At 39.4% G+C, this 27326-nt stretch overlaps 1 protein-coding gene across 4 annotated transcripts in view; it reads right to left on the bottom strand.

Annotated features, from left to right (window-relative positions):
- Positions 1–27326, bottom strand: part of ATF7IP2 (activating transcription factor 7 interacting protein 2) — a 92846-nt gene that overhangs the window by 63193 nt on the left and 2327 nt on the right. For 2 of the 4 annotated variants that reach the window (XM_073015167.1, XM_073015168.1), the window contains one exon: positions 1544–1582. The exons of the other annotated variants lie outside the window; for them this stretch is intronic. The gene's annotated coding sequence lies outside the window, so the exon portion shown is untranslated. The remainder of the gene's footprint in view (positions 1–1543; positions 1583–27326) is intronic. 4 annotated transcript variants of the gene reach the window in all.

The following is a 27326-nucleotide window of genomic DNA, read 5'->3' as shown; positions in this document are numbered from 1 at the left end:
TCTTTTGAATAAAAGCTATTTTAAATGAGGTAAGATGATATCTCACTGTTGCTTTGACTTGCATTTTGTTGATGATCAATGACGTTAGGCAGCTATTCACATGTCTGTTTTCCATTTGTATCTCTCCTTTTGAGAAATGTCTATTCAGGTATTACCATTGTATAATTGGATTATTAGACTCTTTCCTACAGAGCTGTATGAGCTTCTTATATTCTAGTTATTAATGCCATGTCAAACATGTAGTTTACAAATATTTTCTCCCATTCTGTGCCTTGTCTCTTTACTTTGTCGATTGTTTCCTTTGCTGTGCAGAAGCTTTTCAACTTGAAGTGATCCAATTTGTCCATTTTTCATTTGGTTACCAATGCTTATCGAGACCATCCTGGCTAACACGGTGAAACCCCGTCTCTACTAAAAAATACAAAAAACTAGCCGGGCGTGGTGGCGGCGCCTGTAGTCCCAGCTACTCGGGAGGCTGAGGTAGGAGAATGGCGTAAACCCGGGAGGCGGAGCTTGCAGTGAGCTGAGATCCGGCCACTGCACTCCAGCCTGGGCGACAGAGCCAGACTCCGTCTCAAAAAAAAAAAAAAAAAAAATTTTTTGCCCAGAACAACCACCCAGAGAGTTTCCCCAGTGATTTTTTCTAGCACTTTCATAGTTTGGGAAGTTAGATTTAAGTAATCCATTTTGCCTTTTTATATACAGTGAGAGATAACAGATCTAATTTCATTCTTCTGTATGTGAATATCCAGTTTTCCCAGCACCATTTATTGAAGAGACCGTCTTCTCGCAAATGTTTCACCTTTGTCAAACATGAGTTCGCCCACTGTAGGTATATGGATTTGTTTCTGGGATATGTATTCTGTTCTACTGTTCGGTCTGTTTTTATGCTAGTACCATGCTGTTTTGGTTACTATAGCTCTTACTTGAAGTTGTAACGTGATTCCTTTAGTTTTGTTCTTTTTGTTCAGAATACTGTTGGCTATTCTCAGTCTTCTGTGGTTCCATACTAATTTTAGGATTGTTTTCTCTATTTCTGTGAAGAATGTCATCCATACTTTGATAGGGACTGCACTGAATCTGCAGACTGCTTTAACTAGTATGAACATTTTAACAATATCAATTCTTCTAATCCATAAACATGAAATATATTTCAATTTTTTTGTGTCCTCTTCAATTTCTTTCATCAGGGTTTTACAGTCTTTATTGTAGGTATCTTTCACATCTTCGGTTAGTTAGTAGGTATTTAATTTTAAAGAGAGATAACAATCACTACAGCTTGGCTCTCAGAAAGCCACATTCCTAGGAAAAGGGGAAGAGTACTACACTGAGGGAACACCACATGGGACAAAAGAATCTGAACAACAGTCTTGACCCCTAAACCTTTCTTCTGACAGAGCCTACCCAAATGGGAAGGAACCAGAAAACCAATTCTGGTAATATGACAAAACAAGGTTCCTTAACTTCCCCTCCCCCGCTCCGCCTGTACACACACACACACACACACACACACACACACACACACACAATCACACTAGCTCACCAGCAGTGGATCCAAACCAAGAAGAAATCCCTGATTTACCTGAAAAAGAATTCAGACAGTCAGTTATTAAGCGAATCAAGGAGGCACCAAAGAAAGGTGAAGCCCAAATTTAAGGAAATCAAAAAAATACAAGAAATAAGGGGAGAAATCTTCAGTGAAATAGATAGCATAAATAAAAAACAATCAAAACTTCAGGAAATAATGGACACATTTATAGAAATGCAAAATGCTCTGGAAAGTCTCAGCAATAGAACGGAACAAGCAGAAGAAAACTTTAAAGCTCAACGACAAGGTTTTCAAATTAACCCAATCCAATAAAGACAAAGAAAAAAAAAGAATAACAAAATATGAACAAAGCCTTCAAGAAGTCTGAGATTATGTTAAACAACCAAACCTAAGAATAATCAGCATTCCTAAGGAAGAAGAGAAAGCTAAAAGTTTAGAAAACGTATTTGGGAGAATAATCAAGGAAAACTTCCCAGGCCTTGTTAAAAACCTACACATCCAAATACAATAAGCTCAAAGAACACCTGGGAAATTCATCGCAAAAAGATCATCACCTAGGCACACTGTCATCAGATTATCTAAAGTTAAGATAAAGGAAAGAATCTTATGAGCTGTAAGTCAAAACCAACAGGTAATCTAACAGCAGATTTCTTGGCAGAAACCCTTCAAGCTAGAAGGATTTGGGCCCTTATCTTCAGCCTCCTTAACAAAACAATTATCAGCTAAGAGTTTTGTATCTGGTGAAACAAAGCTTCAAAAATTAAGGAAACATAGTCTTTTTCAGACAAATGAATGCTGAGCGAATTCATCACTACCAAGCTAGCACTGTAAGAACTGCTGTAAGGAGCTCTAAATCTTGAAACAGATCTTGGAAACACATCAAAACAGAATCTCTTTAAAGCATAAATCTCATAGGACCTCATAGGACCTATAAAGCAAAAATACAATAAGCAAACAAACAAACAAAAAACCAATGTATAAAGGCAACAAATAGCATGATGAACGGAATAGTACCTCACAACTAAATACTAACTGTATTAGTCCATTTTCATCTGCTGATAAAGACATACCTGAGACTGGGAAGAAAAAGAGTTTAATTGGACTTACATTTCCACATGGCTGGGGATGTCTCAGAACCATGGCAGGAGGCGAAAGGCACTCCTCACATGGCGGTGGCAAGAGAAAAATGAGGAAGAAGCAAAAGCGGAAACCCCTGATAAACCCATCAGATCTCATGAGAGTTATCACTATCAAGAGAATAGCATGGGAAAGACCAGCCCCCATGTTTCAGTTACCTCCCCCTGGGTCCCTCCCACAAGACATGGGAATTCTGGGAGATACAATTCAAGTTGAGATTTGAGTGGGGACACAGCCAAACCATATCATTAACATTAAATGTAAATGGCCTAAATGCTGCACTTAAAGGATACAGAATTGCAGAATGGATAAGAATTCACAAATCAACTATCTCCTGCCTTGAAGAGACTCACCTAACACATAAGGCTCACATAAGCCTAAGGTAAAGGGGTGGAAAAATACATTCTATGCAAATGAATATCAAAAACGAGCAGGAGTAGCTATTCTTAAATTAGATAAAACAAACTTTAAAGCAACACCACTTAAAAAAGACAAAAGAGGGACATTATATAATGATAAAAAGCATTATCCAACAGAAAAATATCACAATCCTAAATATGGAAGTACCTAACACTGGAGCTCCCAAATTGATAAAACAATTACTACTAAACTTAAGAAACGAGACAGACAGCAACACAATAATAATGGAGGACTTCAATACTCCACTGACAGCACTGGACAGGTCATTAAGACAGAAAGTCAACAAAGAAACAATGGATTTAAACTATACCCTGAAACAAATGGACTCAACAGATATTTATAGAACATTCTACCCAACAACTGCAGAATATACATTCTATTAATTACACATGGAACTTTCTCCAAGATAGACCATATGACAGGCCACAAAACAAGCCTCAATAAATAAAATTGAAATTATATCAAGCACTCTCTCAGACCACAGTGGAAAAAAACAGGAAATCAACTCCAAAAGGAACCTTCAAAACCATGCAAACACATAGAAATTAAATAACCTGCTCCTGAATGATCATTGGGTCAACAATGAAATCAAGATGGAAATTAAAAAGTTCATCAAACTGAATGACAATAGAGATACAACCTATTAAAACCTCTGGGATATAGCAAAGGCGGTGCTAGGAGGAAAGTTCATAGCCCTCAACGCCTACATCAGAAAGTCTGAAAGAGCACAGACAATCTAAGGTCACACCTCAAGGAACCAGAGAAACCAGAAAAAAACAAACCCAAACACAGCAGAAGAAAGAATATAACTAAGATCACAGCAGAGCTAAATGAAATTGAAACAAACAAAAAAATACAACAGAAAAATGAGACGAGTTAATGGGTGCAGCAAACATGTCACATGTATACCTATGTAACAAACCTGCACGTTGTGCACATGTACCCTAGAACTTAGAAGTACAATAATAAAAACAAACAACAAAAAAAAAAGAAAAATGAAACAAAAAGCTGGTTCTTTGAAAAGGTTAGTAAAATTGATAGATCATTAGCAAGATTAACCAAGAAAAACTGAGAAAAAAACAAAAAACAAAAAAGCTCAATTAGAAACAAAACAGGAGATATGACAACTGACACCACAGAAATATAAAAGACCATTCAAGGCTAATTCCACATCTTTATGCGTGTGAACTAGAAAACCTAGAGTAGATAGATAAATTCTTGAAAGATACAACCCTCCTAGCTTAAATCAGGAAGTAGATATCCGGAAAGACTAATAACTTTCAGCGAGATTGACATGGCAATTAAAAAATTACCAACATAGGCCAGGCGCAGTGGCTCACACCTGTAATTCCAGCACTTTGAGAGACCAAGGTGGGTGGATCACCAGAGGTCAGGAGTTCAAACCAGTCTGGCCAACATGGTGAAACCACATCTCTACTAAAAATACAAATTAGCCGGGAATGGTGGCACACGCCTGTAATCCCAGCTACTCTGGAGGCTGAGGCAGGAGAATCGCTTGAGCCAAGATTGTGCCACTGCACTCCAGCCTGGGCAAGATGGTGAGACTCTGTCTCAAAGAAAAAAAAAAAAAAGCCCAGTACCAGACAGATTCACAGCTGAATTATACCAGGCATTCAAAGAAACATTGGTACCAATCCTGACTCTATTCCAAAAGAGAAAGAGGGAATCCTCCCTAAATCATTCTATGAAGCCAGTATCACCCTAATACCAAAACCAGCAAAGGACATAACCAAAAAAGAAAACTACAGACCAACATCCCTGATGAACACAGATGCAAAAATCCTCAACAAAATACTAGCTAACTGAATCCAACAACATATCAAAAAGATAACCCACCATGATCAAGTGGGTTTCATACCAGAAATGCAGGGGTGGTTTCACATATGCAATTCAATAAATGTGATACACGACATAACAAGAATTAAAAACAAAAATTATACACTCATCTCTAAATAAACACAGAAAAAGTATTCAACAAAATCCAGCATCCCTTTATAATTAAAACGTTCAGCAAAATTGGCATACAAAGGACATACCTCAATGTAATAAAAGCCATCTATGACAAATCCACAGCCAACATAATACTAAACGGGGAAAAGTTGAAAGCATTCGCTCTGAGAACTGAAACAAGACCAGGATGCTCACTCTCACCACTTCTCTTCCTAGCCAGAGCAATCAGACAAGAGAAAGAAATAAAGGGCATCCAAATCAATAAAGAGGAAGTCAAACTGTCACTGTGTGCTGATGATGTGACTGTATACCTAGAAAACCCTAAAGACTCCTCCAAAAAGCTCCCAAACAAAGAATTCAGCAAAGTTTCTGGATACAAAATTACTGTACACAAATCAGTAGCTCTCCTATATACCAGCAGCAACCAAGCTGAGAAACAAATCCAGAACTCAACGCCTTTCACAACAGCTGGCGGGGCGGGGTGGGGGGCAGGGGAGAAGACAACAACTTAGGAATATACCTAACCAAGGAGTCAAAAGATCTCTACAAGGAAAACTACAAAACACTGCTGAAATAAATCAGAGATGACACAAACAAATGGAAACACATCCCATGCTCATGGATGGGTAGAGACAATATTGTGAAAATGACCACACTGCTAAGAGCAATCTAAAAATTCAATGCAATTCCCACCAAAATAGTACCATCTTCTTCACAAAACTAGAAAAAAGAACCCTAAATTCACGTGGAACCAAAAAAGACCCTGTAGAGCCAAAGCAAGACTAAGCAAAAAGAACAAATCCGGAGGCATCACATTACCTGATTTCAAACTACTTTATAAGGCCATAGTGACCAAAACAGCCTGCTACTGGTATAAAAATAGACACAAAGACCAATGGAACACGATAGAGAACGGAGAAAATCAAATACTTAAAGTCAACTGAGCTTTAACAAAGCAAACAAAAACATAAAGTTGGGAAAGGGCACTCTACTCAACAAATGGAGTTGGGATAACTGGCAAGCCACATGTAGGAGAATGAAACTGGATCCTCATCTCTCACCTTAGACAAAAATCAACTCAAGATGGATCAAGGACTTACTCTAAGACCTGAAAGTATAAAAATTCTAGAAGATAACATCAGAAAAATCCTTCTAGATGTAGGATATAATATATTCCTCTTCAAAGGTTTAGCCTGTTAACTTCCTTATTCTTTGTTCTCAAACTCAGCTTTCTTGTTCTCCATGCCTCCTTGCCCCTAATTACTGTAAACAACCTTCCTATCAGCTCCAATCAATAACTCACATCTGCCCCCTTGGTTGCTCACTCTGCACCCATTCCACCCTTTAAAACCGCATGTCCCACCACTGTAACTCACATACCCCTTCCCTTCCTTATTTGGGAAAATATTCACAAATAGCCAATCAGGTCAACTTAGAATGTGCAGTCCGACCCACCTACCCCCCACCCATGGGGGATTGACACAGATGCAGGGGCCATGTTAGGAATAAAAACCCTTTCCCTCCTTTGTTCAGTGTGCTCTTGAGATCGTGATTGGCACAAGCACCCTTCCGCAGAACTAAATTGCCTTGCTGAGAAAACTTTTGCCTGAGTGCTGGTTTCACTTTGTGACACCAGGCATTTATCTTCAGCATAGACACTGACATGCAAGAATTTCATGACCAAAAACCCAAAGGCAAATGCAACAAAAACAAAGATGTATAGGCGGGACTTAATTAAAGAGCTTCTGCAGAGAAAAAGGAAGAGTCAGCAGAGTCAACAGATAATCCACAGAGTGGGAGAAAATCTTTATCACCTATACATCCAACAAAGCACTAATATCTAGAATCTACAAGGCACTCAAACAAATTAGCAAGAAAAACAAATAATCCCATCAAAAAGTGGGCTAAGGAAATAGGCAATTCTCAAAAGAAGATATACAAATGGCCAACAAACACATGAAAAAATGCTCATCACCACTAATGATCAGGGAAATGCAAATCAAAACCACAATGAGATACCACCTTACTCCTGCAAGAATGGCCACAATCAAAAAGTCAAAAAATAATAGATGTTGGTGTGGATGTGGTATAAATAGAACATTTCTATGCTGCTGGTGGGAATGTAAACTAGTACAACCATCATGGAAAACAGTGTGGCAACTCCTTAAAGAACTAAAAGTAGAACTACCATTTGATCCGGCAATCCCACTACTGGGTATCTACCTAGAGGAAAAGTAGTCATTATACAAAAAAGACACTTTCACAGACAAGTTTATAGCAGCACAATTCGTAATTGCAAAAATATGGAACCAGCCCAAATGTCTATTAATCAACGAGTGGATAAAGAAATTGTGGTATAAGCTGGGTGTGGCGGCTCACACCTGTAATTCCAGCACTTGGGAGGCCAAGGCAGGTGGATCATGAGGTCAGGAGATCGAGATCATCCTGGCCAACATGGTGAAACCCCATCTCTACTAAAAAATACAAAAATTAGCTGGGCATGGTGGCGCATGCCTGTAGTCCCAGCTACTAGGGAGGCTGAGGCTGGAGAATCGCTTGAACCCAGGAGGCAGAGGTTGCAGTGAGCCAAGATCACACCACTGCACTCCAGCCTGGTGACAGAGCAAGACTCCATCTCAAAAAGAAAAAAAAAAAAAAAAAAGAAAAGAAGGAACTTAAGAATAGAAAACCAAGCATTGCATGTTCTCACTCACAAGTGGGAGCTAAGCTATGAGAATGTAAAGGCATTAAGAATGATACAATGAACTGTGGGGACTCAGGGGAAAGAGTGATGAGGGATAAAAGACCACAAATTGGGTTCCGTGTATAGTGCCTGGGTGATGGGTGCACCAAAATCTCACAAGTCACCACTAAAGAACTTACTCATGTAACCAAGTAACACCTGTTCCTGAATAGCCCACAGAAATAAAAAAATTTTTAAATAATCTTATTTGTGGGTATTATGAGACTATTTTGATTTCCTTTACATATCATTCACTGTTAGTGTATAGAAATGTTACTGAATTTTGTATGGTGATTTTGTATACTGCAACTTTACTCAATTTATCAGTATTACTAGTTTTGGTGGATTGTTTAGGATTTTCCAAATATGAGATCTTATTATCTGTAAATAAGCACAATTTGACTTCTTCCTTCCCAATTTGTATGCCCCTCATTTCTCCTCTGATTCATTGAGCTAGGACTTCTAGTACTATGTTCAATAACTGTGGTGAAAATGGGCATCCTTGTTGTGTTACAGATCTCAAACCAAAGGTTTCTAGTTTTTTTGTATTTTTTTCCCCATTCAGTATGATACTGTGGTCTGTCATATATGGCTTTTATTACATTGAGATACATTCCTTCTATACCCAGTTTCTTGAGGGTTTTTATCATGTAGGGAAGTTGAATGTTATCAAATGCATTTTCAGCATCAAATAAAACGACCATATTTTTGTCCTTCATTTTGTTGATATAATGTATCACATTGATAGCTAGCATATGTTGAAGCTGAGTGAAATCCTACTTAGTTATGATCAATAATCTTTTTAATGCACTGTTAAATTCAGTTTTCTACCTACCATTTTGCTGATTTTTACATCAATACTAATCAGAGATATTGGTCTGTAGTTTTATTTATTTAATGTGTCTTTGTCTGGTTTTGGTATTGGGTAACCTCATGGAATGAGTTTGGAAGTATTCCCTCCTCACCTACTTTTCAAAATGGTTTCAGTAGGATTGCTATTACTTCTTTAAATGTTCAGTAGAATTCAGCAGTGAAGCAATCGGGGTGCAGGCTTTTCTTTGCTGGGCAACATTTTATTACAGCTTTTATGTCATTACTTGTTACTGGTCTGTTCAGGTTTTGGATTTCTTAATGGTTCAATCTTCGTAGGATGTATGTGCTCAGGAATGTATCCATTTCCTCTAGATTTTCCAATTTATTGGCCTAAAGTTGCTCACAGTAGCCACAAATGATGCTTTGAATGTCTGAGGTATTCTTTTTCTTAGTCTGCATAAACGTTTGCTTTATCTTTAAAAAAACCTAACTTTTAATTTCATTGATCTTTTGTTCCTTCTGCAATGATCTTTATTACTTCTTTTCTTCTACTACTTTTATGTTTGGTTTGCTCTTGGTTTTCTAGTTCTTTAAGATGCATCATTAGGTTAATTAGTTTAAGATGGCTGGGCATGGTGGTTCAGGCCTGTAATCTCAGCACTTTGGGAGGCCGAGGGAAGTGAATAGCTTGAGCCCAGGAGATCAAGACCAGCCCAAGCAACATGGCAAAACCTCATCTCTACAAAATATAAAAAATTAGTCAAGGGTGGTGGTGCAAGCCTGTAGTCCCAGCTACTCGAGAGGCTGAGATAGGAGGATTGCTTGATCCTGTGGAGGTCAAGGCTATGGTGAGCCATGATTGCACCACTGCACTCCAGCCTGAGTGACAGAGCAAAATACTCTATGAAAAAAAATTACTTGAAGCTTTTCTTTTCTTTTTTGAGGCATTCTTGCTCTGTCGCCCCGGCTGGAGTGCAGTGGCATGATCTTGGCTCACTGCAACCTCTGCCTCCTGGGTTCAAGCGATTCTCCTGCTTCAGCCTCCTGAGCAGCTGGGATTACAGGCACGTGCCACCACACCCAGCTAGTTTATTTTTAGTAGAGATGGGGTTTTACCATGTTGGCCAGGCTGGTCACGAACTTCTGACTTCAAGTGAAAGCTTCTGTTAGATTTGAAGGAAAGTCAAGGGTTAAGAACAGACAGTTGGCAGCTCAACAGCAACACAAGTTTATTGTCAGTAGAAACCTACATAGGGGGACCAACTTAGTGTCAAGGCCCACTGCCATTTACAGGCTGGGGTAATTATAGGTCTGGGCAGGAGGGATCTAGGTGGTATGGCTTGCTGCCTGGGAGGATGTTGATAGATATTCCTGTGGTCAGGTGATCTGGCCTTTTTGTCCGGCAGGATGTGGTAAGAATGCTCCTTGGGCCTTTGTCCAGCAGGATGTGATAAGAATGTTTCTGTAGTCAGGTGGTTAGGCAGGATGTTTCTCACAGCCCAAGCCCCTGTGGAATGTTTCACTCTGAGCAAGGTCTGTAAAATGGTGGCAGGCTTACAAAATGATGCAGCTTGGACTAACAGCTTCCATTCAGCCACCTTGCTCTGCCCCTTCCAGGTGTCTTCATGATAATGAATATTGACTTTTTTTTTTTTTTTTTTTGAGATGGAGTTTAGCTGTTGTCCCCCAGGCTGGAGTACAATGGCGTGATCTCGGCTCACTGGAACCTCGGCCTCCTGGGTTCAAGCAATTCTCTTGCCTCAGGTCTCCCGAGTAGCTGGATTACTGGCACCCACCACCACACTCAGCTAATTTTCTGTATTTTTTTTAGTAGAGACCAGGTTTCACCATGTTGGCCAGCCTGGTCTTGAACTCCTGACCTCAGGCAATCCACCCACCTCAGCCTCCCAAAGTGCTGGGATTACAGGCATGAGCCATGGCACGCAGCCAAATATTGACCTTTCATTAAGATGCTTAGGATTTCTTTGAGGATTTATTGTAGGGAGGGTCTACTTACTGGTGATCAATTCCCTCACCATTTGCTTCTGTAAGAAAAACTATTTCTCCTTCATTTATGAAACTTAATCTAGTTGGATACAAAATTCCTGGTTCACCGGTTTTTTTCTTTCAGCACTTTGACAATCCCATCCCATCCCATCTCATCCCATTCTGACTTATAAGGTTACTTTTGGTTGGGCCCAGTGGTTCATACCTGTAAAACCAGCACCTTGGGAGGCCAAAGTGGGTGGTTTACTTGAGTCCAGGAGTTTGAGACCAGCCTGGCCAATGTGGGGAAATCCTGTCACTACTAAAAATACAAAAAAATTATCTGGGCATGGTGGCACATGCTTGTAGTCCCAGCTGGAGGCAGTGGCATGAGAATTGCTTGAACCTGGGGGCAGAGGTTGCAGTAAGCTATGATTGTGCCATTGCACACTATCCTGGGCAACAGAGTGAGACTCTGTCTCAAAAAATAAAAAAAAGGCTGGGCACAGGGCTCACGCCTGTAATCCCAGCACCTTGGGAGGCTGAGGTGGGTGGATCACTTAAGGTCAGGAGTTCGACACCGGCCTGGCCAACATGGTGAAATGCCATCTCCACTAAAAATCAGCTGAGTGTGGGGGCACACAGCTGTAATCCCAGCTACTCGGGAGGCTGAGGCAGAAGAATCGCTCGAACCTGGGAGGCGGAAGTTGCAGTGAGCCGAGATCACACCACTTCACTCCAGCCTGGGTGACAGAGCAAGACTCTGTCCCAAAAAGGAAAAAACAAAAGATTACTGTTGACAAGTACACTATTTGTCTAATGAGGTTTCTTTTATGTGATTAGACACTTTTCTCTTGCTGATTTTATAATTCTTTCCTTCACCTTGACTTGAGACAGTCTGATGACTATATGGCATTAAACCCATGTTGCCACATATTTTCCTAGGAATCATTAGGCCTCCTGTATCTAAAATGTCTAAATCTCTTGCTAGACTAGGGAGGTCTTCATTAATTATTTCCTGAAAAAGGTTCCCTAAATATTTGCTTTTTCTTTCCCTTTGGAAATACTGTTAATTCATTAGTTCTGCAGCTTTATGTAGTCTCGTACGTTTCAAAGGCCTTCTTCATTGTTACATATTCTTTATTTTTCTCTGACTAGGTTAATTCAAAAACATTATTTCTTCTGCTTTGTCTAGTCTATACTTGAGGCTTTCAAATGCATTTCAAAATTCCTTCAAAGAATTTTTCATTGCCATAAAGTTGTTGTTTGGTTTTATGAAAATATATCTAATTTCCTTGGTAAATTTCTCATTCAAAACCTAAATTGATTTTCCGACTTCTTTGTATGGGTTTTCAGATTTCCCTTGCATTTCATTAAGTTTCCTTTAAAACATTTTGAGCTTCTCAGCATTTCAATTATTATTTTTGGTTAGAATCCGTTGCTAAGGAACTCCTATGTTCCTTTGAGAGTGTGTTATAATACCTTACTTTTTCATGCTTCCTGTAACTTTATGCTTATTTCTGCACATCCAGAGATGTATTTGCTTCTTGCTATTATTAAACTTACTTTTGCTAGGACAGAAATTTTTTTCTTGAGGTTGTGACTTTGCTTCTGGACGAGTTCAGTGGTGAAAACTCTATTATTACCTTGGTTCTAAAAAGCCTTAGTGTGGTAGTTTTCTCAAATGCCAGTAGTAGTAGCTGTGTAACAGGTAGGTGAGCAGGTTCACAATCTCCTGAGTAGCCACCATGGTATGGACAATTCTAGTAACATGAAGTAATGAGAACTCACCTCACACTCCTGAGCTCTGTGCACTGTGTCACATGTTGTAATAAGCTATGTGGGCTGACCTCCAGGGCAGTAGGGTGGCTCTTACAGTTAAGAGCCAGCTGCAGTGGCAGCAGTAGGGTTTATACCTGACATCCATTAACCTGGAAAATCTCTCATCTCCACACAAACATCACTAGACAGATGGAAACAGAAAAATCAAATATTGGACTGAAAATGAACTTTAAATCAAATGAACCTAACATTCATTGATAGAACATTCTACCTGCAGAACATACATTCTTCTCATTAGCACATGGAACATTCTCCAAGCCAGACCATTAGACCACGAAACAATACAACTTTTTTTTTTCTTTTTTTTGAGAAAGGGTTCACTGTGTTGAGAGGCTGGTCTCGAACTCACCTCAAGCAATCCTGCTGCCTCAGCCTCCCAAAATGCTAGGACTACAGGGGGAGCCACTGTACCTGGCTGTGAACATACTTTTTAAAAGAACAAAACCAGGCCAGACATAGTCACACATGCCTGTAATCCCAGCACTCTGGGAGGCTGAGGTGGGAGGATCATTTGAGCTCAGGAGTTTGAGACCAGTCTGGCAACATGGTGAAACCCTGTCTCTTAAAGTACAAAAATTAGCCAAGCATAGCGGCACATGCCTATAGTCCCAGCTACTTGGGAGGCTGAGGTGGAAGAATTGCTTGAGCTCGGGAGGTTAAGGCTGCAGTAAATCAAAAATCATGCCACTGCACTCCAGCCTGGGTGACAGAGTAAGACCTTGTCTCAAAACGAAACAAAACAAAAATCAAAATCACATCAAGTATCTTCTCAGACTGCAGCAGAATAAAACTAGAAATGAATGCCAAGAGAATCTCTGGAACTATAAAAATATATGGAAATTCAACATGCTTCTGAACTATCACTGAGTCATTGAAAAAATGAATATGGGTATTAAGAATATTTGAGACAAACAAAAATAGAAAGACAACATACTAAAACCTCTGGGATATAGCAAAGGCAGTCCTTAGAGAGAACTTCATGGCATTCAACGTCTCCATCAAAAAAAAGTTCAAAAATTAAGAATCTTACATTGTACCTCAAGAGACTAGAAAAATAATCAAACCAAAAATTTGCAGAAGAAATAAAGGTCACAGCAGAACTAAATGAAATACAGACCAAAAAGAAGAATCAATAAAACAAAAAGTTAGTTTTTTGAAAATGTAAACAAAATTGGGAAACTACTACCTACACCAACCAAGAATAGGTAAGGTCCAAATAAACAAAATCAGAAATTAAGAAGGACACATTACAGCTGATACCACAGAAATACGAAACAACAACAGAGACTATTATGAACAGGTATATACTGACAAACAAGAAACCCTATGGGAAATGGATAAATTACTGGAAACATATAATCTCCCAAGCCTTAACCAGGAAGAAACAGAAATCCTGAATAACAGATGAATAATGAGTGAGATTGAATCAATTAAAAAAAAAAAAAAAAGGATTCTCCCAACAACAAAGAAGCCCAAAACCAGATGGATTCACAGCTGAATTCTACCATACAAAGCTAAACTAATACCAATCCTCTTGAAACTATTCAAAAAAGAGAGGAAAAAAAAGAGGAGGGAATTCTTCTTAACACATTCCATGAAGGTGGTATCACTTTGATATCAAAACCAAACAAGGACACAGCAAAAAAAGAAAACTACAGACCAATATCCCTGATAATCGTAAACAACATACTAGCACACTGAATCCAACAGCACGTCAAAAAGACAATAGGTCAGGGGCAGTGGTTCACGCCTGTAATCCCAGACTTTGGGAGGTTGAGGTGGGCGGATCACGAGGTCAGGAGTTCGAGACCAGCCTGGCCAACATGGTGAAACACCATCTCTACTAAAAATACAAAAAAATTAGCTGGGCATGGTAGTGTGCCTGTAATCCCAGGTAATTGGGATGCTGAGGCAGGAGAATTGCTTGAACCTGGGAGGTGGAGGTTGCACTGAGCCGAGATCACACCATTGCAATCCAGCCTGGGCAACAAGAACAAGAGCCAAACTCCAACTCAAAAATAAATAAATAAATAAAAATAAACCATAATCAAGTGGGTTTTACACTAAGGATGCAAGGATGGTTCAACACATGCAAATCAATAAATGTGATATATCACAACTAAGAACAAACACCATATGATCATCTCAATACATGCACAAAAAGCATTTCATAAAATTTAGCACCACTTCATGATAAAACCCCCAATAAACTAGGCATAGAATGAACATAGCTAAGGCCAGGTGCAGTGGCTCATGCCTATAATCTCAACACTTTGGGAGGCCGAGGCGGGTAGATCACCTGAGGTCAAGGGTTCGAGACCAGCCTGGCCACAAAATGGCAAAACCCCATCTCTACTGAAAATACAAAATTTAGTTGGGCATGGTGGCAGGCACCTGTAATCTCAGCTACTCGGGAGGCTGAGGTACGAGAATCACCTGAACTTGGGAGATGGAGGTTGCAGTGAGCCAAGATCGTGCCACTGCACTCCAACCTGGCAACACAGTGAGACTGTATCTCAAAAACAAAACAAAACAAAACAAAAAGGAATGAACATAGCTAAAAATAATAAAGGCCATAAGGCCATATACAACAAACCCACAGCCAAAATCATACTAAATTAAGAAAGGTTGAAAGAATCACCTCTAAGGACTTGAACAAAACAAAGATGCCCACTTTCACCACTTCTATTCAACATACTACTATATATATCCTGGCCATAGCAATCAGGTAAGAGAAAGAAAGAAAAAGGAAATAGGATATCAATGTATCTGCTTGCTGATGATACATGATCTTATGTCTAGAAAACCCTAAAGATTCTACCAAAAAACTCTTAATTTGATAAACAAACTAAGTTTCAAGATGCAAAAATCAACAAACAGCTGGAAGCAGTGGCTAACGCCTGTAATCCCAAAACTGTGGGAAGCCGAGGCAGGTGAATTACCTGAGGTCAGGAGTTCAAGACCAGCCTGGCCAACATGGTGAAACCCGGTGTCTACTAAAAACACAAAAATTAGCCGGCCGTGCTGTCACATGCCTGTAATCCCAGCTACTTGGGAGGCTGAGGCAGGAGAATTGCTTGAGCCTGGGAGATGGAAGTTGCAGTGAGCCGACATCATGCCACTGCACTCCAGCCTGGCCGACAGAGTAAGACTCCTGTCTCAAAAAATAAATAAATAAAATAATCAACAAACAAAAATGCATAGCATTTCTATACACCAATAACAATCAAACTGAGAGCCAAATCAAGAAGGCAATCCCATTTACCATAGCTACAAAACATAAAATAAAATACTCAGGAATATTTTCAACCAAGGAGGTCAAAGACCTCCTATATAAGAAAAACTACGAAACACTGACAAAAGGAACTGCAGCTGACACAAATGGAAAAATATCCCATACTCACTGATCAGGAAAATTAATATTATTAAAAAGGCCATACTGCCCAAAGCAATCTACAAATTCAATGCATTCACTATCAAAGTACCAATGTCATTCTTCATTGAATTACAAAAAACAGTCTTGACATTCACATGGAACCAAAAGAGAGCCCAAATAGCCAAAGCAATCCTAAGCTAAAACAATAAAGCTGAAGATAATTGCATTACCTGACTTCTAACAATATTATAATACAAAGCTGATGGTAATCAAAACAGCAATGTATAGAAATAGACATACAGATCAACTGAACAGAGAACCCAGAAATAAAGTCACATATCTATAGCCAAGTGATCTTTGACAAAGTTGACAAGAATATATGCTGCGGAAAGGACAGACTCTTTTCAATAAATGGTACTGTGAAAACTGGATTCACCTACGTGTAAGAATGAAACTGAATCCCTATCTCTCACAATACTTAAAAATAAACTCACCTTAAATATACACAGAAAAGAAAAATCATAAATTTCTCCCAACCCAGTTGCAATTTTCATAAGGATTGTGTTGAATTTGTAATCAGTTTGGTATTACTATTTTTTCATTTAAGATTGCAGTTATTATTTATGAATTTTGACATTACCGCTGTATAATTTTCTAAGTATACAGCATATTGTTCCTGACTAGTCAGGTTTTGCACAATAGATCTCTCTTTTTTCTTTAAGTCGGAATTTCATTGTTTCCCAGGCACAATCTCAGCTTGTTGCAAACTCCGCCTCCTGGGTTCAAACGATTCTCCTGCCTCAGCCTCCCAAGTAGCTGGGATTACAGGCATGCACCACCACACCCAGCTAATTTTGTATTTTTGGTAGAGATGGGGTTTCTCCATGTTGGTCAAGCTGGTCTTGAACTCCTGACCTCAGGTGATCTGCCCGCCTTGGCCTCCCAAAATGCTGGGATTACAGGCATGAGCCACCTCGCCCCACCAGATCTCTTGAATATACTTCCCTAACTGAAATTCTATATCCTTTGACCAATTATCTATTCAACCCCACCCCCCAGCTGTATAATCACCTTTCCACTTCTTCCTTAAATGAGTCTTAGATTCCAAAAATGAGAGATATCATACAGTATTTGTGTCTAGACTATTTCATTTAACACAATGTACAGGTTTATTCATGTTCTTGCAAATGACAGGCAAAATATTCCATTACCTACATATACCACATTTTCTTCATTCCTTGATAGGCAGGTTGATTCTGTATCTACTGTGAATAATGCTGCAATAAACATGTGAGTCCGCCGGGCACGGTGGCTCAAGCCTGTAATCCTGTAATCCCAGCACTCTGGGAGGCCAAGACAGGCGGATCACGAGGTCAGGAGATCGAGTCCATCCTGGTTAACACAGTGAAACCCCGTCTCTACTAAAAAATACAAAAAAACTAGCTGGGTGAGGTGGCGGGCGCCTGTAGTCCCAGCTACTCGAGAGGCTGAGGCAGGAGAATGGTGTGAACCCGGGAGGTGGAGCTTGCAGTGAGCTGAGATCCGGCCACTGCACTCCAGCCTGGGTGACAGAGCGAGACTCTGTCTCAAAAAAAAAATAAAAAATAAAAAAAAAAAAGTGAGTCCAAGTATCTCTTCAATATAATGATTTAATATCCCTTAGATATATATCCAATACTAAGATTCCTGGATCATAGTTATATTTTTAATTTTTTGAACTTCTAAAAAATGATAATGGCTGTACTAATTCATGTTTCCATGAACTGTGTGAAACAGTTCCCTTTTCTCTACATCTTTGCCAACATTTGTTATTGTTTTTGTTTTTTTGAGATGGAGTCTTGCTCAGCTGCCCAGAGTGCAGTGGTGTGATCTTGGCTCACTGTAACCTCTGCCTCCTGGGTTCAGGCAATTCTCCTGCCTCAGCTTCCCGAGTCACTGGGATTACAGGTGCCGACCACTAAACCCAGCTAATTTTTGTATTTTTAGTAGAGATGGGGTTTCGCCATCTTGGCCAGGCTCGTCTCAAACTTCTGACCTCATGATCCACCTGCCTCAGCCTCCCCAAGTGCTGGGATTACAGGCGTGAGCCACCACGCCTGGTCTTATCTTTTATTTTTGATAAGTCATTCCAACAGGTGTGAAATATTTCATAGTGGTTTTAATTTACATTTCCATGAATATTAGTAATGTGCACTTTAGCCATTTGCATGTCTTCTTTTGAAAAATGTCTCTTCAGGTCCTTTGCCTTTTTTTTTTTGAGATGAGGTCTCACTCTGTCACCCAGGTTGCAGTGCAGTGGCACGATCTCAGCTCACTACAACTTCCACCTCTCAGGCTCATGAGATCCTCTCACCTCAGCCTCATGAGTAGCTGAAACCACTGGCGTGCACCACCACACCTAATTTCCTGTAGAGATGGGGTTTTGCAATGTTGCCCAGGCTGGTCTCAAACTCCTAAGCTCAAACGATTCATCCGCTTTGGCCTTCCAAAGTGCTGGGATTACAGGCATAAGCCACCACGCCCAGCCCATTTTCTTTTGAGGTTTGGTCTCTCTGTGATTCAGGCTGGAATGCAACTGCGCAATCATAGCTCACCGCATCTCAAACTCTGGAATTCATTTTTTAATTGGCTTATTTGTTTTCTTGTTATTTGAGTTCCTCATATATTGTGGAAGAATTAATATTGCTAAAATGACTATACTACTCAGAACACCTTAAAGAGACAATGTAATCCCTATAAAAATTCCAATATCACTTTTCATAGAAATCAAAAATATAATCCTAAAATGGATAATTAATGTGGAATCACAGGAGGGCCCAAATAGCCAAAGCAATCTTAAGCAAAAAGAATAAAGCTGGAGGGATCATGCTAGACAATTTCAGAATATACCACAAAGCTACAGTAAACAAAACAGTATTGGGATAAAAACAGATATAGCCAATGGAACGGAATAGAGAACCCAGAAATAAAATCCACATATTTATATTAAATTCATTTTGAACCAAAAGGCAAAACATACAATTTGGAAACAACAGCTGCTTTGATAAATGGTGCTGGGTAAATAGAATATCTACATGCAGAAGAAACTAGGCAGTATCTCACACCACACAACAAAAATCAACTTTAAATGCATTACTACAAAGTTAAATGTAGGCTGGGCGTGGTGGCTCATGCCTATAATCCCGGCACTTTGGGAGGTCAAAAAAGCAGGAGGACTGCTTGAGCCCAGGAGTTTGAGACCAATCTGGGCAATACATGGAAACCCTGTCACTACAAAAACCTTTAAAAAAAAATTTTTTTTTAAATTAGGTATGGTGTCATGTGCCTTTTGTCTTCCTGTGAGACAGTGAGACACTGTCTCAATCAAAACAACAACAACAACAACAACAAACAGGCTGAGGCACAACAATCGTTTCAATCCAGGAGGTAGAGGCTGCAGTGAGCCGAGATCATGCCACTGCACTCCAGCCTCGGCCACAGGGCGAGACTCCATCTCAGAAAAAGAAAACAAACTTAAATGTAAGACCCAAAACTACAAAACTACTGGAAACATAGGGAAAAACTTGATGACACTGGTCGGCACAATGACCTTTTTTAGATATGATCCCAACAGCATAGGGAACAAAGGCAAAAAGAGAGCACTGGAATTACATATGAAACTTTCTGTACTGGAAGAGATCTACAGAATGAAGAGACAATGTATGAAATAGGAGAAAATATTTGCAAACCATACATCTGATCAGGGGTTAATATTCAAAATATGAGTCCTCTGGTTAGATGAACATGGGATTTTGCAGTTCTCAGAGTATATGTTTTGTACTTTTCGATGCTATTATATATGCTTTCCTCAATTTCAGTTTTGGATTCCTCTTTGCAAGTATATGGAAATAAAATAGATTTATGTACGCTGATCTTCCATCCTTCAACTTTGTTGCACTGACTTTTATCTTTAATGGTTTGTGGATCTCTTAGAATTTTCTACATATTAAATCACGTTATGTGTGTATGTTTTACTTCTCCCTTTCCAATTTGATGCTTTTATTATTTGAAAAAAAAATTGGCTTCATTTTCCTGACTAGATCCTCCAGTACAATGATGAATAGAAATGCAGAGAGGGGTCATCTTGTTCCTGAATTAGCAGGAAAACCTCCAATCCTCCACCACGATGTTAGCTGTGGGTTTTGTTTCTTTTGTTTTTTTTGTTTTGTTTTGTTTTGAGACGGAATCTCGCTCTGTCGCCCAGACTGGAGTGCAGCGGCGTGATCTTGGCTCACTGCAAGCTCTGCCTCCTGGGTTCACGTCATTTTCCTGCCTCAGCCTCCCGAGTAGCTGGGACTACAGGTGCCTGCCACCAAGCCCGGCTAATTCCTTTCTTGTATTTTTAGTAGAGACGGGGTTTCATCGTGTTAGCCAGGATGGTCTCGATCTCCTGACATGATGATCTGCCCACCTCGGCCTCCCAAAGTGCTGGGATTACAGGCCTCAGTCACCGTGCCCGGCCTGCTGTGTGGGTTTTTTACAGATGCTTTTTAACAAGTTAAGAAAGTTCCAAACTTTCCCTGCTGTTTAATGTTTTTATCATGAAGGGACTTTGGATTTTATCAATGCTTTTCACTATCTCTTAAAAAGATCATGTAGCTTTGTTCTCTCTGATATGGCACATAACGAGAAATTTACTTTGCATTCCTGAGACAAATCTCACTTGGTCATGGTGTATAATCCTTTTATGTTAGTTTCAAATTACTAGCATTTGGTTAAAGGTTTTCACATCTATGTACTTTAAAAAAATATCATTCTTCAGTTTTCTTTTCCTATAGTGTTGGGGTCTGCTTTTGGTATTCAAATAATACTAGCCTTAAAGAATTATTCGAGAAATGTTCCATCCTCTTCTATTTCTTGGAAGAATTGAAGAACTGTACCTTTAAATGTTTGGTAGAGTTTACTAATAAAACCATCGGATTTGGGGCTTTTCATTTTGTCCTAATTCCACTGCTTTACTGGTTTATGTTTGTTCAGACTTTCCTCTTCTTCAGTGAGTTCTGATAGTTTTGCGTCTTTTTAGGAATTTGTCTGTTTCATCTATTAAATGGAGTATCATACAATTGGAATTATTCTACAGTATTCCCTTATATATTTTAACTACTGGAAGGTCTGTAGTAATGTCCCCTCATTCATTCCTGATTTTAGTAATTTGAGTCTTCTCTCCCTTTTTCGCGCTCAGTTTACTGAATGTTTAATTTTGTTGATCGTTCAAAAAAAGGTTTTCCTTTTCTATTTTTGCCTATTCTCTATTAATTTCCACACTAATTTTTTCTTACATTCTGCTGACTTTAGGCTCAGTTTGCTCTTCTAGTTCCAGTTTCTTAAAAGGTCTAGGTTATTGATTTGAGGTCTTTTTAAATACAGCATTTATCACTATAAATTTTCTAAGAATTGCTGTAATTGCACCCTCCAAAACATCTGATACGTTTGTCTTCATTTTCATTCACCTCAAAGTATTTTCTAATTAACCTCATGATTTCTTCTTTGACTCATTATTTAGAAGTGTTAATTTCAACGTATTTGTAAATTTCTCAAGTTTCTTTTTAGTACTATTTCTGATTTTATTCACCGGTCAGATAATGCTTTTTCATAATTTCAATCCTTTTAAATGTGTTCGTTTGCTTCATGGCCTAAAGTGACTATACCGATGAATGTTCTACATACACTCAAAAAGAAAGTCTATTCTGCTGTTGTTGGGTGGACTGTTCAAAGATGTCTCTTCAGTCTAGTTGGTTTAGTGTTGCTCAAGTCTTCTCTTGTCTTGCTGATTTCCTCAGTTTTCTATCCATTATGACAGTGTTGTATTGAATTCTCCAATTATTACTGAATTGTGCACTTCTTCCTTCAATTCTGTCAATAGTTGCTTTATATATTTTGCTGTTCTCTTATTAGGTACATATATGTTTATGATATGTATGCCTTTCTGAGGCACCGAATCTTTTGTCATTATAGAATGTCCCTCTTTATCGCCAGCAATACTGTTTCAGTATATTTTGTCTGAAATCAGTACAGGCACGCTAGATTTACTATGGTTGCTATTTGCATGTTGTATCTTCATCTACCCTTTTACTTTCAGCCTATTTGCATCTTTGAATCCAAAGTCTGTCTCCTGTCAACAGCCTATAGGCCAAGGCTATTTTTCCCTTTAGTCTGAAAATCTCTGCCATTTCACTGGATTGTTTAATCCTTTCACATCTGACATTACCTGGTTGTTTTTGTTTGTTTAGAGACAGGTCTCTCTATTATGCACAGTGCTTAGATCAAAGCTCAATGCAGCCTTGAACTCCTGGGCTCAAATAGCCTGCCAAGCAGCTGGGACTACAGGTATGCGCCATCACACTCAGCTAATTTTAAAATGTTTTTGTAGAGACAAGGTCTTACTATGGTGCCTAAGCTCATCTCAAACTCCTGCCTCAAATGATCCTCGGTCTACCAAGGTGCTAGGATTCCAGACATGAGCCACCGTACCTGGCCTTTATATTACTATTGATACACAGATGCTGTGTGACTTGCAATAGTATTACATCCCAATAAACCTACCAGAAATTGAAATTATCCTAGGTCAAAGAGGCAGTAAATACAGGTACAACTAACCTACCAAGCATCATAGCTAAGCTTAAGCCTATCTTAAACATGTTCAGAACACTGATATTAGCCTACAATCGAGCAAAATAATTTAACCCAAAGTTGATGTCATACTAATGTCTTGAATTTCTCATGTAATTTATTTATATTCTACTGAGTGCCTATCACTTTCCATAGCATCATAAACTAAAAATCATGTCAAATCATAATTCAGGATCCACTTGTAGCTTGATTTATGTCAGCCTTTCACTTTTTAGTTTACATCTCATGCCTTTTGTTCTATTCCTTTACTGCCATAGAACTTTTCTAATGGTGTCTTTTTTTTGAGACAGAGTCTCACTCTGTCACCCAGCCTGGAGCATACTGGCATTGAGGCAACCTCGGCTCACTGCAACCTCCATCTCCCAGGTTCAAGCGATTCTCCTGCCTCAGCCTCCTGAGTAGGTGGGATTACAGGTGCCCACCACCATGCCCAGCTAATGTTGCTATTTTTAGTAGAGAGAGGGTTTCACCATGTTGGCCAGGCTGGTCTCAAACTCCTGACCTCAAGTGATCCATCCACCTCAGCCTCCCAAAGTGCTGAAATTACAGGTGTGAACCATTGTGCTTGGCCTAATAGTTTCATTTTTAAAACTTCATTTTTCTTTTCTTTTGGAGACAGGGATTCACGTTGTTGCTCATGCTAAAGTACAGTGGGCACGAACACAACTTACTGAAGCCTCAATCTCCTGGACTTAAACGAGACTCTCACCTGATCCTTCAAGTAGCAGGGACATCAGGGGCGCCCATCACACGCAGTTAATTTTTTTTTTAAAGACAGTCTCACTAAGTTGCCCAGGCTGGTCTTAAACTCTTGGGCTCAAGAAATCCTCCTGCCTTGGCCTCCCAAAGTGCTGAGATTAGAAATTTACAGGCCTGTGCCTGGCCTACAAATGGCTAACATTATAATTTTTATATCAATGTTAATGAGAAATGGGTCTGTTTTTATAGGTTGTTGATATCAAAGGTTTGCTGGCCTCATACAAACTACAGTCTTTCTAGTCTCTGAACAATTTGTGTGTGAATGGTGTTATTTCTCCTTAAATATTAGAATAATTCACCACTAAGGTCATCTGGGCCTCGGGTTAACTTAGTGGTAAAGGTTTTCAATTAAAATTGAGGTAGAACCAGCTGGGAGCAGTGGCTCACACCTGTAATCCTAGCACTCTGGGAGGCCAAGACTCAAACACCCCAGGAGTTCAAAACCATCCTGGGCAATAGTGAGACGTCATCTCCAGTTTAAAAAAAAAAAAAAAAAAAAAAGCCAGGTGCAGCGGCTCATGCCTATAATCCCAGCACTTTGGGAGGCCAAGGCAGGTGGATCACCTGAGGTCAGGAGTTCAAGACTAGCCTGACCAACATGGTGAAACCCCATCTCTACTAAGTACAAAAATTAGCCGGGCAGCATGGTGGCAGGCACTACTTGGAAGGCTGAGGCAGGAGAATCACTCGAACCTGGGGGATAGGGGTTGCACTGAGCTGAGATCTTGCCACTTCACTCCAGCCTGGGGAAAAGAGTGAAAACCTGTCCAAAAAAAAAAAAAAAAAAAAAGAAGATATATACAACCATTCATACTTTTTATATCTTTTGGTGTCAATTTTACCTATTTTTCCATTTCAACACAATTTCAAATTTGTCAACACAAAGTTCTTACAGTATTCTCTAATTGTATTTGTAATAATTGTAGTGCTGTCCCTCTTTTCATTTTTTTTTTTTTTTCATTTTTTTTTTAAACAGAGTCTTGCTCTGTCACTCGGGCTGGAAGGCAGTGGCACGATCTCAGCTCACTGCAACCTCCACCTCCTGGGTTCAAGCAATTCTTCTGCTTCAGCCTGTCCAGCAGCTGGAACTACAGGCATGTGCCACCACACCCAGCTAATTTTTTTATTTTAGTAGGGATGGGGTTTCTCCATGTTGGCCAGGCTGGACTTGAACTCCTGACCTCAGGTGATCCTCCTGCCTCAGCCCTCCAAAGTGCTGGGATTACAGGCACGAGTCATTCTTGATATTAGTGATGTGTTTTTCTTTTTACTTGATCATTTTTATTAAACATGTATCAAGATTGTCAAAGTAAACTACAAAAAAAAGACAAAAAGATTGCCAAAATATTTTAAGTTTGCTAGCTTGCTATTATACAGTGTTCCAGTTCATAATTTCCTGCCATATTCCTTTTCCTTTTTTATTTGACACGGAGTTTCACTCTTGTTGTCCAGGCTGGAGTGCAGTAGCACGATCTCGGCTCACTGCAACGTCTGCCTCCTGGGTTCAAGTGATTCTCCCACCTCAGCCTCCTCAGTAGTTGGCAGTCACAGTGCCTGGCCTTTTTTTAAATTTTTATTGCCCAGGTTGCTCTTCAACTTCTGGGCTCCAGCAATCCACTCACCTCAGCCTCCCAAAGTACTGGGATTACAGGTGTGAGCCATCATGCCTGGCACATTTTCTTTTTTTTTTGAGACAGGGTCTCTCTGTGGCCCAGGCTGGAACGCAATGGCGCAATTATAGCTCACTGTAACCTTGAACTCTTGGGCTCAACAATTCTCCCATCTCGTTCTCCAGAGTAGCTAGGACTACCCGTGCGTGCTACTGCACCCAGCTAATTTTTTTTTCATAGCGATGGGGTCTCATTATGCTGCCCAGGTTGGATTGTAATTCCTGGGCTCAAGTAATCCTCCGGTCTTGGCCTCCCAAACCATTGGGATTACACATGTGAGCTACCATGCCCTATCCTCCTTCCGCTTTCTTTGCGTTTGCTTTGCTGTTCTTGCTCCAGTTTCAAGTAAAAACTCAGATATTTTCAGTCTTTTTCCTTTTCTATTGTTAGTCTCACTTTGTCACCCAGCTGGAGTGCAGTGGCATGAACATAGCTCACTGCAACCTCAAAATCCTGGGCTCAAGTAATCCTACTGCCTCAGACTCCCAAGTAGCCAGGACTACAAGTGTGTGCCTCCATGGCTGGCTAACTTTACAAAACATTTTTTTGTAGAGACAGGGTCCTGTAATGTCACCCAGGCGGGTCTCAAACTCCTGACCTCAAGTTATCCTCTACTTCGGCCTCACAAAGTGGTGGGATTACAGGCATGAGTCAGCATGCACAGCCTTTTTTTCTAATTTCTCACTTAAAGCTGTAAATTTTCCTCTAAGCCCTACTTTAGTTGGGCCCCCAAGTTTTGAAAAATTCTACCTTATAATTTGATACTTATCCAATATTTTCTAAGATGCACTGTAATTTCTTAACCTGCAAATTATTCAAAAGTATGTTACTTTCCAAGCAATAGCATATTTCCTGTATCTTTGTGGTTAAAAGTTAGCTTAGTCTTTTTTCCTTTTACAGTTCAAAGCTATGGGTGCATGTTGATTTCGTTGGTTTTTTCCCTGCTTCATTGGGTTTCTCCATTATAAAACATCTCTGTTCTCCAATGATGTTCTACAAGACAGTATACATTTTAAAAGAGCAATTCTCATTACATTAAAAAATAAAAAACTACTGAACTGAATTTTTACTGTTATTGTTTTTAAAAAGTAAAAATTTAGAAAAAAAACCCATTTAACTAAACTTGTTCAAAGTCAGATACTTCAGCCAATATTTGAACAGAGGGTCTTAAGGCTCAAAGAAATCTATCATAAACACAAAACAGGTACGTTATTATGAAGCAACAGGGCTGCTTTAACAGTTACATAGTGGTTAACAAAATGACAAAACTCAGGCCAGGTGGCAGTTAATCTCATAATGAGCATGAAATAATCCCAAGTGTGGTTCATAGACCAGTAGCATCCGCATCACCTGAATGCTAATAGAATTCTGACATTACTTTTTCCAAGTTTTATCAATGTAATAGTACAAAATGTTCATTATGAAACAAAGCAGTTGTTTGCCAGCACTCCCAAAAATCTAATGGCAATCATTTTAATTTTAACAACCTGTTTTTAAAATTTCAGTATTTCATAAATTTTAGCCATGTCAATTTCCTGTAATTGAAGATGAAGATTTAACTCATACAATTTTTTTGAAGGTGGGGAGGAAACATTTTAATCGGATGGTAGGGAATGGTAACACTGGACAGGGAGCACTCACAGTTCCAAGAGTTTCCCTCCAAATTATAAAGACGTTCTTGTAATTAGCTAGATTTCCTACAGCCAGGTCTTCTGCCCATGGGAAGCAGGGGAGGATGCGAAAAGCATTATGGTCTGCCCTTCTGTGCACTCATAGATCCAGTTCTGTAGTTCACACGTCTCTTACAGCTCATCGTATTTTCAGTTAAATCAATATTTAAGTTGTTATAAATATTCTCTATATAGCCAGATAGACTACCATGACTACATTATCTTTAACAGTAGTTTGTCTTTTCCTGGAGGTATCAACTGAACCTTCTTATAAACCTAACCTTCACTTTCCAAATTGACCAGAACTGTCATATTATCAACCTTTCCCCCTAGTCTACGCTCTTCCAAGATCAAGCTTAAAGATCACCTCTTCTTTATCTAAATTTTCTACTACAAATATTTTTTATATCTTCAGTGATATAGCCTTGCTTACAGTAGTTTTAATAAATGCTGTTTAATGAATATTCTCTTAAAAACAAACCTCTGGAAAGCCACCCAAAATTATTCTCTCCTTAGTAACAAGCACTGAAAAGCCTCCCAAAGTCACTGTCTCCTTAATAAAGAGTACTAAAAAGGCGTAGGCAACTTTTGCCATGGCTATCTGATAAGCTATTTCAAATCAGCATACTGTATACACTAGAGCCTCAGCGGCATACCAATGGAAATTACCACATTTAGTAGACACATACAATGCCTCTAAATAATTAAGGGCTAACTTTAG

Source organism: Chlorocebus sabaeus, chromosome 5 (assembly GCF_047675955.1).
Source record: "Chlorocebus sabaeus isolate Y175 chromosome 5, mChlSab1.0.hap1, whole genome shotgun sequence".
Classification (NCBI taxonomy): Eukaryota; Metazoa; Chordata; class Mammalia; order Primates; family Cercopithecidae; genus Chlorocebus; species Chlorocebus sabaeus.
Note: the sequence above shows the minus strand (reverse complement) of the source record. Positions and strands in the feature narration are given on the sequence as shown.